General features: G+C 44.3%; 2 protein-coding genes across 3 annotated transcripts in view; both read left to right on the plus strand.

Annotated features, from left to right (window-relative positions):
- The window catches only part of LOC139815609 (homeobox protein caupolican), a 59,852-nt gene extending 55,840 nt beyond the window's left edge, over positions 1–4,012 (plus strand). For both annotated transcript variants that reach the window (XM_071782626.1, XM_071782627.1), the window contains exon 7: positions 641–4,012. The gene's annotated coding sequence lies outside the window, so the exon portion shown is untranslated. The remainder of the gene's footprint in view (positions 1–640) is intronic.
- The window catches only part of LOC139815606 (uncharacterized), a 294,108-nt gene that overhangs the window by 53,515 nt on the left and 228,160 nt on the right, over positions 1–12,433 (plus strand). The gene's annotated exons all lie outside the window — the stretch shown is intronic.

A 12,433-nucleotide genomic window follows, 5' to 3' on the forward strand; every position in this document is an offset into this window, starting at 1 on the left:
ATGAGTAGGTACCCGAGGGAAACGGGCGCTCCTCCTTCCCGCTCCTGACGTGGAATCTATATCTTCAACGTGCCGATCGCGGCGGCGGTAATGGAACGAGGGGCACCGTCCACCCCGGCGTGAGATACGGTAATCGAGTATCGATAGGCGCAAACGAGCGCGCGTACGCAACGTCGGTTCCACCGTCACGTAAGCGCTCTAGTAATAGTTCGTTTACGGGTTTACAAAGGCATCGACATTTTCATGAGTATCGGTGGCTATTTAAACCGATTGCCCGCTCGTCGAACGGTTTGTAACTTCGTCGTGTAACGATTGTCGTGCGGCTTATCAACGACCATACGCCAGACGTCGATGGCATTTTTTTCAAAAACAGGCCGCAATTGCGTGGTTGGTAATCTATAACTTTGCACTAGTTTTCGTAACTCATTACGGAAATGTGAGAAGCAACATGCGCGTCCGACATTGCTTAAGCGTGTGAAACATGACGAGCACTCGATCCGAACATTTGTCTTAAAATAATACGTTGATGTATTCCTAGCTAGCGTATATTATTATATCAGTAAATCTGCTTTTTGCTACGCAGGAGAAAGAAGGAACACGGCGGCGCCGATCTAAGACCATTTCCATTTCTCTGTTGCAGAATAAACGCAGCGCCGTTGAGGGAGAGGTCCTGCGAGGAAGTCTTGCGGCCGGACTGTAAATACGCGCTCCTGAGTGGTCTCGGGATTTATTAGCGTTATCTCGACTTCGCGTCAGGGGTGGAGAGAGAAAGAAGCGCGAGGCGTAAGAAGCGGGTAGAGGCAGTCGGGCAAGCAGGAAGGAAGGAAGAAGGGGAAGAGAGAGAGGAAGGTGGCCGACTCTTCGAGATACATAAATCGTTCCCCGACCTCTGGGAAGGCGCGACTTGGAAAAGACGTATGAGCGGGATAGAAGAGCGCCTGTGCGAAGCAGGAGTACGCGAGAGAGGAGGCGGCTTAGAGGAGATTTAGGAATTAGGAGAATTACGTCAAAGTGCCTGCTTACGCACGGCTACGTACGGCGAAGCGACACCGGGGGCCGGGTAAGAAGAAAGTATGGGGGCCGAGCGCGCGCGGGATTTATGTCCGACGCGCTCCTCTCGGCGTGCTGCGAGCAAGAGGCTGCGAGCCGCCATATTTTCGATCGGTACCACCGACCGTTGGTTGACGGCTAGAAGATGGGGTTTACCGGGGCACGGGGCAACGCGTTGCGTCACCCCGTTGTCGAAGCGGGCTCGAGGGAGGAAGGAGGTTTTCAAGTTACCCAGATCGAGTGGCCGAACTTTCCGCGATCGTCTTGGATGATGTTCGGTTGAACCGCCGGTGTATATCGTCCTCACACGTACACTCACACACGCATCCCACACATGTAATTGTGAGTCCTTCTTTTCTTTTTAGTCAATGTTTCATTGCCGATCGTTCAGCGACGTCTCGAGGTTTCCGGGGTACGGCACTGCGCGTGGAGAGTCATCGATTTTGTAAATAATATAAACGAGCAAATGCCGATCACTTCGGGAACTCGCATTGACGGTCTCGCGTCGAAGATCGTGTATACATGTATAAATATACAATATTTCCGACGGAAGGGCGAATCGTTTGAGATTCTAAATATATCCCGCGAATTGCCGGACGAACGATGCGCCTCTTCCAAGATCGCGAAGATACCAATCGCGAATTACACATGGGCAACGTGCAAGGTAGCACTACTTCTTCGTTACTAAATAACGGGGTCTTTCTTAACGGTCGTCGCTCGAAATCGGTCATTTAACTCGATAGAGAAGTTTCGATGGAGCGCTCGAGCGAATATAATACTTCGACCAAGTCGCGCGCGGCACGAATATCGAGAGAGAGAAAAAAAAGAGAGAGAGCGTGAAGAAGAAACACTCGATCTACCTGTTGTAGGTTTAAGATGAAAAATAGGGGAAAGACAGATCGCGTAGCGCATTACAAAGCTACTATCGTTAAACTTACCACTAACTCCTTTAATTATCCGAATGAAATATTAACGTATACCCGAATACCCGCATATAGAGATGGAATGATAAATAGTACACCTACGCATTACACATACACACACGGTGACACGCAAGTAACTCTAGGCCGTAGATCTTAAGGCTGTACCTACTACATCACGAAATTTTATCGGGGTGGATGCGTCTTAAGGATTTTTGCAGAGAAAAAGAGAAAGATCCTCGCCGCAGAGTATACATCGCTAAGTATAAATAAATATATATGGGTGGAGTTGGGCCGCGTGCAATTCTTACGCGCCTGACGATAATACTAACAGCGACGAGAGAGATTACGGTGAGAAATTGAATAAATAATCGTTAAGGATCAAATTCGTCCCTTTTCGCGCGAACAACCGTGCACTCGCGCATCTCAGGTCAAGCCGGGACATCGGAGACGCAAATTCGTATATGTAGTTTCATTTTTCCTAGTACATGTTACATTTGATTGTTACCCAATGCTGTATTTTGTTATATTTCTTGCAGTTATCAATTTCTTTTATGAACAATTATCAACAATTTTAAGTTTGTTATAGGTAGTTGTGTTAATCAGCGTTGTATTCTTAAGGGAAAGAATATTATATGATTTTACTCACAATTTTTACGCGAGATATACGAGGACATCGCGAATGCGTGGCATAAAAAAAGGGAAATGCGGCGTGCACGGTGCTCGAGACAAAAAATTGTTGATATTTTTTTATATTATATGTATATCACGCGGATCGTCCCTCTTTTCGCGAAACCGCCGCAGTTACGTTGGTGATGAGAACGGAGGGACGCACGACACAGTATCTTGCGCAAATCGCGAGTGATTGTCATGGTCGCGTTTTGAAGAAAAACAAAAGAAAAAATAAAAAAGGCAAGTCGACTATTATTTTGTACTTTGGCGTAAATGTAAACGGGAGCGCGCGCGAGTCATCGATGGCGGTTAGGGGGAGCGTGTCGAATGGACTTGTACATTGTTTTGTAAAGAATACATTTATTTATATCTGTGATAACGAGAGAGTCCAACGGGGGAAGAAAAAAAAAGAGAGGAAACGATAACATAAGGCGTTCGCGGTATCGGTATACTCTGACGAAGGCGGTCGGTGCTCGTGCATTCGTTGACACGTATATCATAGTATAATTATATAGATATGATAAACGTTTTTTTGTAAATAATCAGAGAAGTATAGAGCGATAGAGAGAGGGAGAATGGAAAACAAGGATAAAATGTACCGCTTTGCGGTTTTAACTAACGAAGGCTAAAAAAGGAGTGAATAAAAAAATTATATAAATATATAAATATAACGCACGTTTTGTGTACATTGTCGCACCTTCGTGAGAGAATCTATTTGTTGTGAATAGTACACGTAATAATACAGATATATGCTATGATTTAGGTTTTATTCGCTTGTTCGTACGGATTCGACTGTAAAATAATTCAACTGTACATAGTCCTGAATGTGAATATAAACAGAATATATATATACACATATGTATGTATATATACATGTATATATATATTATTGCTTTTACCACTATTATTATTAACATCGACATATTATTTTTATTATTATTTTAATATTTTATTGTCTGATCTATCATTATGAATTCATATTATATTATAAAATAATAATAGTAATAACAGTATGTCGATGTTTGTAATAATAATAATAATAGCAGTATATGTATATTTACGTATACATGTATATATATGTATATATATGTATTATTGCTATTATCATTAATTATTATTATTAACATCGACATATTTTATTATTACTATTATTTTATTATTAATATTATTGTCTATACTCTATCATTATGAATTCATATTATATTAAAAGGAAGACTATATTACGTTGTACATGCACGCTTCATACTTTCTTTCTCCGTCTACCTCAATACCGCATTATGAAACATTATTCAGCGTTACTTTCCTCCGGTATCGACGTTATTTGCAACGGCGACGAAGATTTATGAATAAAAGACCACTTTAACGTCGTAGCACGTTCATTGTCGTTCAAAGAAACCCAAGTTTCACCATCCTTGACTCGATAATCGTCCTCATTCAAGGTACCGCAGATCGATAAATATCCCACGATCGTTACAACGTTCGATATTTGGCCGCCGCGGCCAGCCCATATCGAAGGTTGGCACGCACACCTGTTTGCGAATCCTCTCCCCCATCCCCCTGACTTTATTTTCGGCGTTCTGCAGATTTTAAAAAAGTCACGGATGAGTTGTAAGTCGCAGCACGCGCGCGCCGCAACACAGGAACCACATTGTGCCCATTCTAACGTACCACAATGGACGTCTCCGTTTTGAATATTCGAACAATGGTACTTTTGCGAGGTGGGTGGAGTTTCAATGAAAATACGGGAGAGAGGGAGGAAAAAGAAGGAACGGGAGAAGGACAATGGAATCGCGCGCCATCCCTCTCCTCCGAGAACGGAGAAAGTAAACTCTATTCGGTAGTTTGCGAACACGAGTTTGCAGCCGGTTAAAGTTTTGGAGATACGGCGCGGACGATAAATATCGGAATAAGTTGCGATATAGGTACACAACCCCATTACGAAACGTCCATTCTTCGTTGCTCGGCGAATTTTTAGCGACAGACCTGCCGTATCGCGGATTCATAGTCGTATATGTTCCGATTATCGATTAACATTGAATCTAGAAATACCAATTTAAAATAAGCGTCTGAAACTTTCTGCTATATTAATAAAAACCGGCTATTAATGAGAATCTCTGAACTTTCCAACGAGACCACCCCGATGGCTCGCCGAGGGGGACGAACGCGCTCACCTGACCCGCGTCCTTCCGGTCTGCTGGCAACAAACACGCACTCGCAGCACGCACGGCCGTCGAAGATTAAAACTCGAGCAACGAGAGCGAAGTGAAGTTCCAACAGCGTGTGAGGCTGCTCCGTTTCCCTTCGTATGAATCTACATATTCTTACAAGTGTAAAAAGTGTTTTACACTTGTAACACACCCATATTTAGGAAAATGGATGCCGCAGTTTCTTCAATCGCGATTCAAGAAGTATTTAAACGAGAGAAAGAGTGCATAGTTACATTGCTAGCGCAAAGATATTACGGTAAGTTAATTTCCGTGCACAGATAATCACGCCGGCCTATTATTCATCCCGTTGCGTGCCATTTTTTCACGGGACACGCGGTATAATACGCCGATCGCACCTCGGCCGACTCGCGCGTGACTATATTGCCGTACGTTAAAATCCTAACAACCATAAATTGGGCAACAAAAACTCGCAGGCGGCCAGCAGCAGTCAGCTAAGACAAAGGATTAGGACCTGCAATTCCGCAGCAGGATATAACGCTATAAAGTCATAACAGTCGTGAGTTTTTTATTCGCCCTCAGTCTCTTTCTCTCTTTTCGCCTCTCCATCACTCCTCCTCCTCTTCCTCCTCCTCTCTCGCACGAGTACCATCGGGATATTCCACTTGAGTCGTATTGCCATGCCGCGCCGCGCCGCGGCCCGGGCAGATGCAGGCGAGTGAAGTTTACATGAATCGGCCATATAACAACGGTCCTATATCATTTGACAAGAAATATGAGATCTCGCGGCCAACGTATGTACGTATGTACGTACGTACATTTTAATGCGGCGAACACACCGCGAGCAAATCTTCCGTGTTAACGTTGCCGAATCGCTGCGATCCGGAACGGTATACCGCGGAACACGACGCGAACACGCATATCGATACAAATATTTTGAGAGGATGTATCATTCAACGATAATTCGAATGTCGCACTCCCGGCCTCTATAAATCTTCCCGGCGCACACATATATAATTGTATCGCAACTTGTTTTCGTCGTCGCGCGGTACACGTGTCTCAAATAAATACCACCCATAAGTACGGATCTCGTGACACATATAATTTGTATAATCACCCGCCGAGAATACTTTGCTGATAGATTAATGATTGTAGCGCTATGAATACTCTCGTAAATTAATATTCATGAACCCCCCTTCCCGTCTCGCTCCTCCGCCCGTGAAATCTCGCTCGATCGCGATTCGCGACTCCTACGAGAATAACAATAACAGAAGTGATATTAATAACGGCGGTAACAACAAGCAAGAGAGATGAGATCGATAACCCTGCGTCGCGAGCGGCCGAGCATTACCATAAATTTAAATGTCCTCGCGCTTTCTGCCCTCTCTCTCCCCCCGTTCCCACCCCCGCCCCTCTTTTCCCTTTGCGGTCCCCTCACGATTCTTCTCGTGCTCTCCCCCTGCCTCCCGTGCACGAGCGAGCATTTCCCCATGACCGCCACCCTTTTTACGGCTTACTTTATGGCAAAGACTCAATTTGGCCACGGCGGTCGGTGCGCGTTCTCCGGTGACCGGTGACTAATATACCGGGATGCGCCGCGTGGGGTGCAGCGGTGATGCATCGTCCGCGGTGCCCCATGCATGCCTCCTTCTCCCTCGGGGAGATAGGGGCCTCTACGGGACACCTTCGTTTCCAACGCGCGCGTACGCGTTTTTACGAATGGCTCCTTACAAGCGGAGCTCGTCCCTCTCTTAACGCTGCTCCACAAGATCGTTTAATATCTCTGATTCCCTTAACGGCCGCGAGTGCGTATGCATAGTGTACGCTTTAACGCTGTGCAGCAAATTAAGAAACGTAATTATATTTTTTTTTTGTTAAATAATTCATTTTATAAACAAAAATTTCTAACTTAATTATCTCAGGGAGGAAAGATATTTGCTGCGTGACGACCATCCGTGTTATATTTAACACTGCTTTCGATAATCATACATATATTGTTACTTCCACTCTTTTATTATCTTTCCCATATCGTAGGGATACTCCGTTCCGTAACCCCGAAGACGGCGTTGTTTGCGAACGTCGTAAGGCGCACTTACGAATGGGCCCTTCATGAGTACACGCATTCGCGGGGGCATTCACGGGCAGCACCACGTTGGGCCTCGTCTTCCTCACCGTGGGGCATCGGGCCGCGCTAACTTACGCCGGATTACGGACACTATTTCATCGGAACGCGGGGGACGTCTCGGTGGGGCCGGCCACAATACGACCTCACCTTCCTCTCGACCATCGAGCCGGATATCGCCGTATTCAAAACCGCGTCGTTTCCTATGATATACAACGAGATGTGAAAACAGCAGTTTATCGATAAAATTTATTTATGTATGTGTACAGGATCGATATTATAAATTGCCTTACTCCAGGCAATAAGTCACGCGATTCTACAGAAATTTTAATGGAAAACAACGTAGCACGGGTAATTAATCAATACACTTTCTAATTAATCAATAATTCACATCTAGTTTGCTATCTAAAAATTTCTGTTTTATCGTAATTCTAGCTAATATATTGTATTTAACTGATATACTGTATATATCAGTTTTATATCTTCGTGCGCAATCTTTGACACGAGAATCTCTACTCCATCTTTAATAGCCGCATGTAGATCATAAACATAGAGTTCCTGCGAAAGATAGTATCGACGAATTAAGTACAAACACACAGGCTGCATCCATGTAACCTTAACTTGCTGCATTAGCGTAATTATGATAGCTTCCGGCTGTTGCCGCCGCCGGTTCGCCGCAAAACCACGAGAAGAAGTCCGTGGCTGAACGGAGAGCGCGGAGTTAATGACAAACTGCCGCGCGTTGAAACCGGTTGGACGAACTCTCGGCGAAAATGTCCATCGGGGTGTAGCCGGATGGGATCGTTGAGGAAAACGAGAATCGACGTGACCGTGCGCCATTGTCTAGGAGTTCTTCTGCTCTCACGGGAGAAGAAGAGCGATAAAGCTACCTGCGGATACGCGGGCAAGTACGAGATGAGCGTAAGCTTCCAGCTGCGCTGGAATGTCGAATTCCCTTTAGGTGCCTCCTCGGTGTCCCTCCGCTGCGACAGTGTCGCCAATGCCCCGCTCTCAACGGGAAGCAACGATCGTGTAAGTTCTTAATGTCTCGAAGACGGCACGGATGTTTCTTTTACCGACTTAATTACAACGGAGTCCTCAATACGTCTTAAACGAGTTCGAAAGGAAAACAAATCTATTTGTCGTCGCAGTTTCTCCGACAGAGAGAGAGAGAGAGAGAGTATCGCGCGTAAATTAATTTTTGGTAATTTAATTTGATGTTCGATATCCGATATTTTGTGTTTTTCTTTTTCCGAAATAATTATTGAAGTAATTGAGATATAAAAAAATTCTCGAATGTTAGAATACTAAAATTCTAACACTAACAGAAAATCAATGTACGAGATAAACACTCGCGACATGCGTATCAGTAAAGTTGTTTTATATCAATACAGTCATTATTATTGTGACTAATCACACGACAATTGACTGAATTATACATGTGCAGGATCCGATATTTGTATCCCGATGACATTACACAGCAGCTGGCTCGTGTCGTCTCGATGGTCGAGCTGCAATCGAGTCAACTGCCGGCGTCGTTCGGCAAAAGTAATAATCCAATGAGCGAAATAATCGGGGAGTACAAAATAGTGGGCCGATAAGGAGGGAAAGAGGCAGAGACCACGAACGGCTGCGCAACCGCCACCAATGCCTCGGAACGCGCTCGCGCACTTATCTGGCACTAAAGATGTTTACAGCGCGCTCTGCACCGCCGCTATCACTATCACCCCGAAAGAACGGGGCGCTCTAATTGATTTGTGGCTCCGGCGCTATCGGCGCTCGTAACTTAAATTAAATTACACGAGCAATCGCCCGGCGACTCGTCGAAAAGTTATGCCCGAGACCTGACGTGACTCCGGCACTTGCCCTCTCCGGAAGACCATTTCGTCTTCAATGACGGTGATTACTTTTATCGGGGACAATGCTCACCTTGTGTTACTCCGAATATTCGGATATTCGTATATCATCTGGCTATCAAGACATAAACGCGAAAATGTGTTAAGTTTTCGATTATCCTTGTGCTCCCGAAAAGGGACTATAGGATGTATCAAAATGCGCTCGAAGATAAAGATGATTTGGTACTAAAGAGAAACTTGGATTATTGCAGGCCGTATAAAATTTATTTAACGAATGTAAAGGCAGTCGTAGCAACGAGGTGAAAATGTCAAGGATAACGATATCTAAACGGTTTCAATATGTCCCGATAAGACAAGACTCGAAAAGCTAGCAGAAGATTTATCTTTCATTCCTCTTTAAAGTTCAAGTTATTACACGGAAGTATATTTTATACGAGAGAGCATTAGGGGCAATGAAGCATGTAAATACAGTGGAAACTGACAGGGGATTATTGAAAAATTATGGTAATGCACGTAACGAAATTTCGACGGGAATAGAAATTGCAATTAAATTGATGTCATTTCTTCTCGCAAATTAAATGCATCTCCAATATATCGACTATTTAATTTCCTTTCCGATAAATTTACTTCTTCCGACAGCCAATCAATGTCACTCTTATAAATGTTCGAATAAGTCCAATTACGCGATATTCTTGCATCTTGGAATTCTACATCGAGTCAACATTATCAATCAATCGCAGTTTTAATGATGTTTACCATATTGCTTAAACTTTGCTATTTCGCGGTAACAAATACTTCGTTCGGAAACGATTGATTGAAAGAGCTTACGGTTTATATCATCGTAAACACAGTTAACTAAACGAGACAAGTTAAAGAATGTAGGTTCATTAGCAACCACAGAATTTCATCATTTACACTTATTTTATCTGCGGTTTCATGACTTTGATGAAAGGCCCGAACACACCGTTAAGTATCGCTTGAGCTTCCGCAAACGAGATACGACGAGTTACGACCACTTGTAGCCGATTTCGACCAGTTTAGTGCAATAGGAGAGACCACCCTGGACACGAAGAATTTGGCCTTCTCCTTTTCCTTCTCTCTCTCTCTCCCTTTTTCTGTTTCTCTTTCGTGGAGTATCTGTTGCCATACGAATAGGTACAAAACTGTCAGATGCGGCCCCAAAAGTAGGCACCGGATATTCCTTGTTGCCACGGACCCTATCTTATCGCGTTCGCTGAGCAGAAAAGCAACCCTTGTGGGTACCTGGGACACGTTCCGGCCGTCTCTCTCGTACTCTCTTTCTCGCGCGCCGTCTTTCGAAACTTCGGTGATTTAAGGTTAACGAGCCAGTGGGAGACGCAAGTGGGAAGGTAGGGATACTGTCGCGGACCTCTCTGTCGCCACGCCAGACGGCCGATCGTTTGCGATCTGAGGTCATTTAGCCTGAAAATAAAACCCTGACGCTAGGCAAAACGAAGGATAATTTCTACCGAGATATCTACCGAGCACCGATCGAGATAGTTCACGAATTGTTACGCAAGGGTCCTCTTTCTTTTTCGACTCAATTATCGTTATTGGTTTTTACGAGTCTTCTCGTTAATCGAAATTATGTGACATGTCTGATGTTCTCAACGACGAATATCGACGCTCGTTAATGCCACAGCTTAACGAAGCAATTATCCATCGACGTCGCTTCGATAAGCTGCCATGAAAAACATCAATAAATCTAACAATATTGCGGAGCAATAAAAAGCTCTTAACTAATGACACTATAAAGATATGAAACGTTTTTTTACTATCCGAAGAAATTTTTTCAAGATTTTCCCCATTTGAGATTAAATCAGTGTGCCTTTTTTTTCTTATATATGAAGGATATCATGGAAACATTTTTCACGAATGTTTTTCACGTCTCTAATTCCTTTCTGAACCTTTACGATTCGACGACACCGTGAGAGTGGTATTCCCGGTTCGGTTAGGCGTACGCGTCTACACGCTACCAAGCATCGTTCATTCACGCTCCTCTCCATTGATGCTGCTGCTACGTGGGCCCGAGCGAAGAAGCGCGGCTCTTCCAAAGAAGAAACTATGCGATCTGGATAGTGTAACGAGGGAGGACCGCGCATAAATACTCCTTCTGCGGCGACTCCCGTGAGACCGCGCGCTCTCAAAAACTCCGAAGCGGCGTGGACGGTCTTAGAAGTGTGTGAAACCGGTAGGTAGAAAGAAAAAGATTGACTACCAAGCATCTGTGACATTTCCGGAGATTTCGCAGTCACACCTGGCGGCGGAACACGACTCGATCTCCTTTCTTTCAAGCGCAAACGCGCGAGCATAAAATCACGAGGTTGTTTATCTTTTAATTTGGTTAACGCTCTTGCAGATTTATAATTAATAGTTTATTCTATTCGTTAATATCGAGAAGATATATCTTTTTATAATTCCTAGAGGTTGAGAGAGGTGTTTTCGGAAGAGTCACGAAATTAATCCTCGCGATACCGTCCTGGACGGACGATAGAAAACGGGCGACAGTCATCCGAAATATTTCGAGGACGCGTCGCGGTGGCCGCAGGACGTTCCAAGGATGTCGTCGCGACACCTGGGGACCTACCTTTTGTCTCTGTCGTTGCATCCGGCGACGCGATGCTGCTGCGAGATACGTTACGTCACCAGCCACCGGCTACGATACGTGGCCAGTACGATTTATCACCGTCGCCACGTTAGCTGCTCGATTCATCCGTTCGCTAGCCATCCGCCGCCGTTAGAAAGCCATCATTATTTTAGAATAATCTAAAACCGATGGTGATTAGTGGAGGAGATCGCCGCACCGACGGCGTCACCTGCGCGATCAGCCTCTCGTTTATATCGAGGCTGTAACGGCATGGCTAAATCCCCCTTTCCCCCTTCCCCCTTTCCCTTGCCTCCCGTACGCCAGCCAGCAAATTCCGGGGCATGGACAGACGAGGTCGATTTTAACTATCCATCATCGCTCGTCTCGTACTAAATGACTCCTCGCCTGGTATCGTCGGGTGCTGACTTCTGTTTCGACATCCCGCGGCCGTTAATCCCGCCGTCAAATCAAATATAATAGCATCGCAAAAGTGAATTCGCGAAGATGCGTGTGGAAATTCACTTTGCGAAATCTTCATGGTCATTAATTAATGTAAACGTTTACTAATGCTTGTAAGTGCTTATGCGAATTTTTAAATGAGACAAGACGAGAGACGACCAAGATACGCAAATGCGAATCCGTCCAATCTTGAAAGTTTATGTTTTCTCTTCTTCTCGTTTTCTCTCTTCATAATCGAGCAAACCTTTCTTAAAGCTTATTATGACATAAAATAAAATGACAATACAACAAAGGATATATAGTTACTGACAAATGTACAATATGTTCCTCTTAGTGATTTTCATTGAAAAAAGTCTTATCTCATTTGACTCGTGTTTGAAGAGTGGTTTATAGAGACATCTGAAAAATGCTGACTTAAAAAGTCATTATTTCGCACTTCGGTTTTTTCTGTGGAACTTCAGAGAATGGTCAAGGCAGGTAAAAATCTAAGAAAATCACTAAAGAATTACCGTTAACCATTGTGTAATACTCAAGGACGATGGTTATTCTTCGTCTTTGTATCTCGGAATGTTACCTTTGTC

Source organism: Temnothorax longispinosus, chromosome 7 (assembly GCF_030848805.1).
Source record: "Temnothorax longispinosus isolate EJ_2023e chromosome 7, Tlon_JGU_v1, whole genome shotgun sequence".
In the NCBI taxonomy this organism is placed as follows: Eukaryota; Metazoa; Arthropoda; class Insecta; order Hymenoptera; family Formicidae; genus Temnothorax; species Temnothorax longispinosus.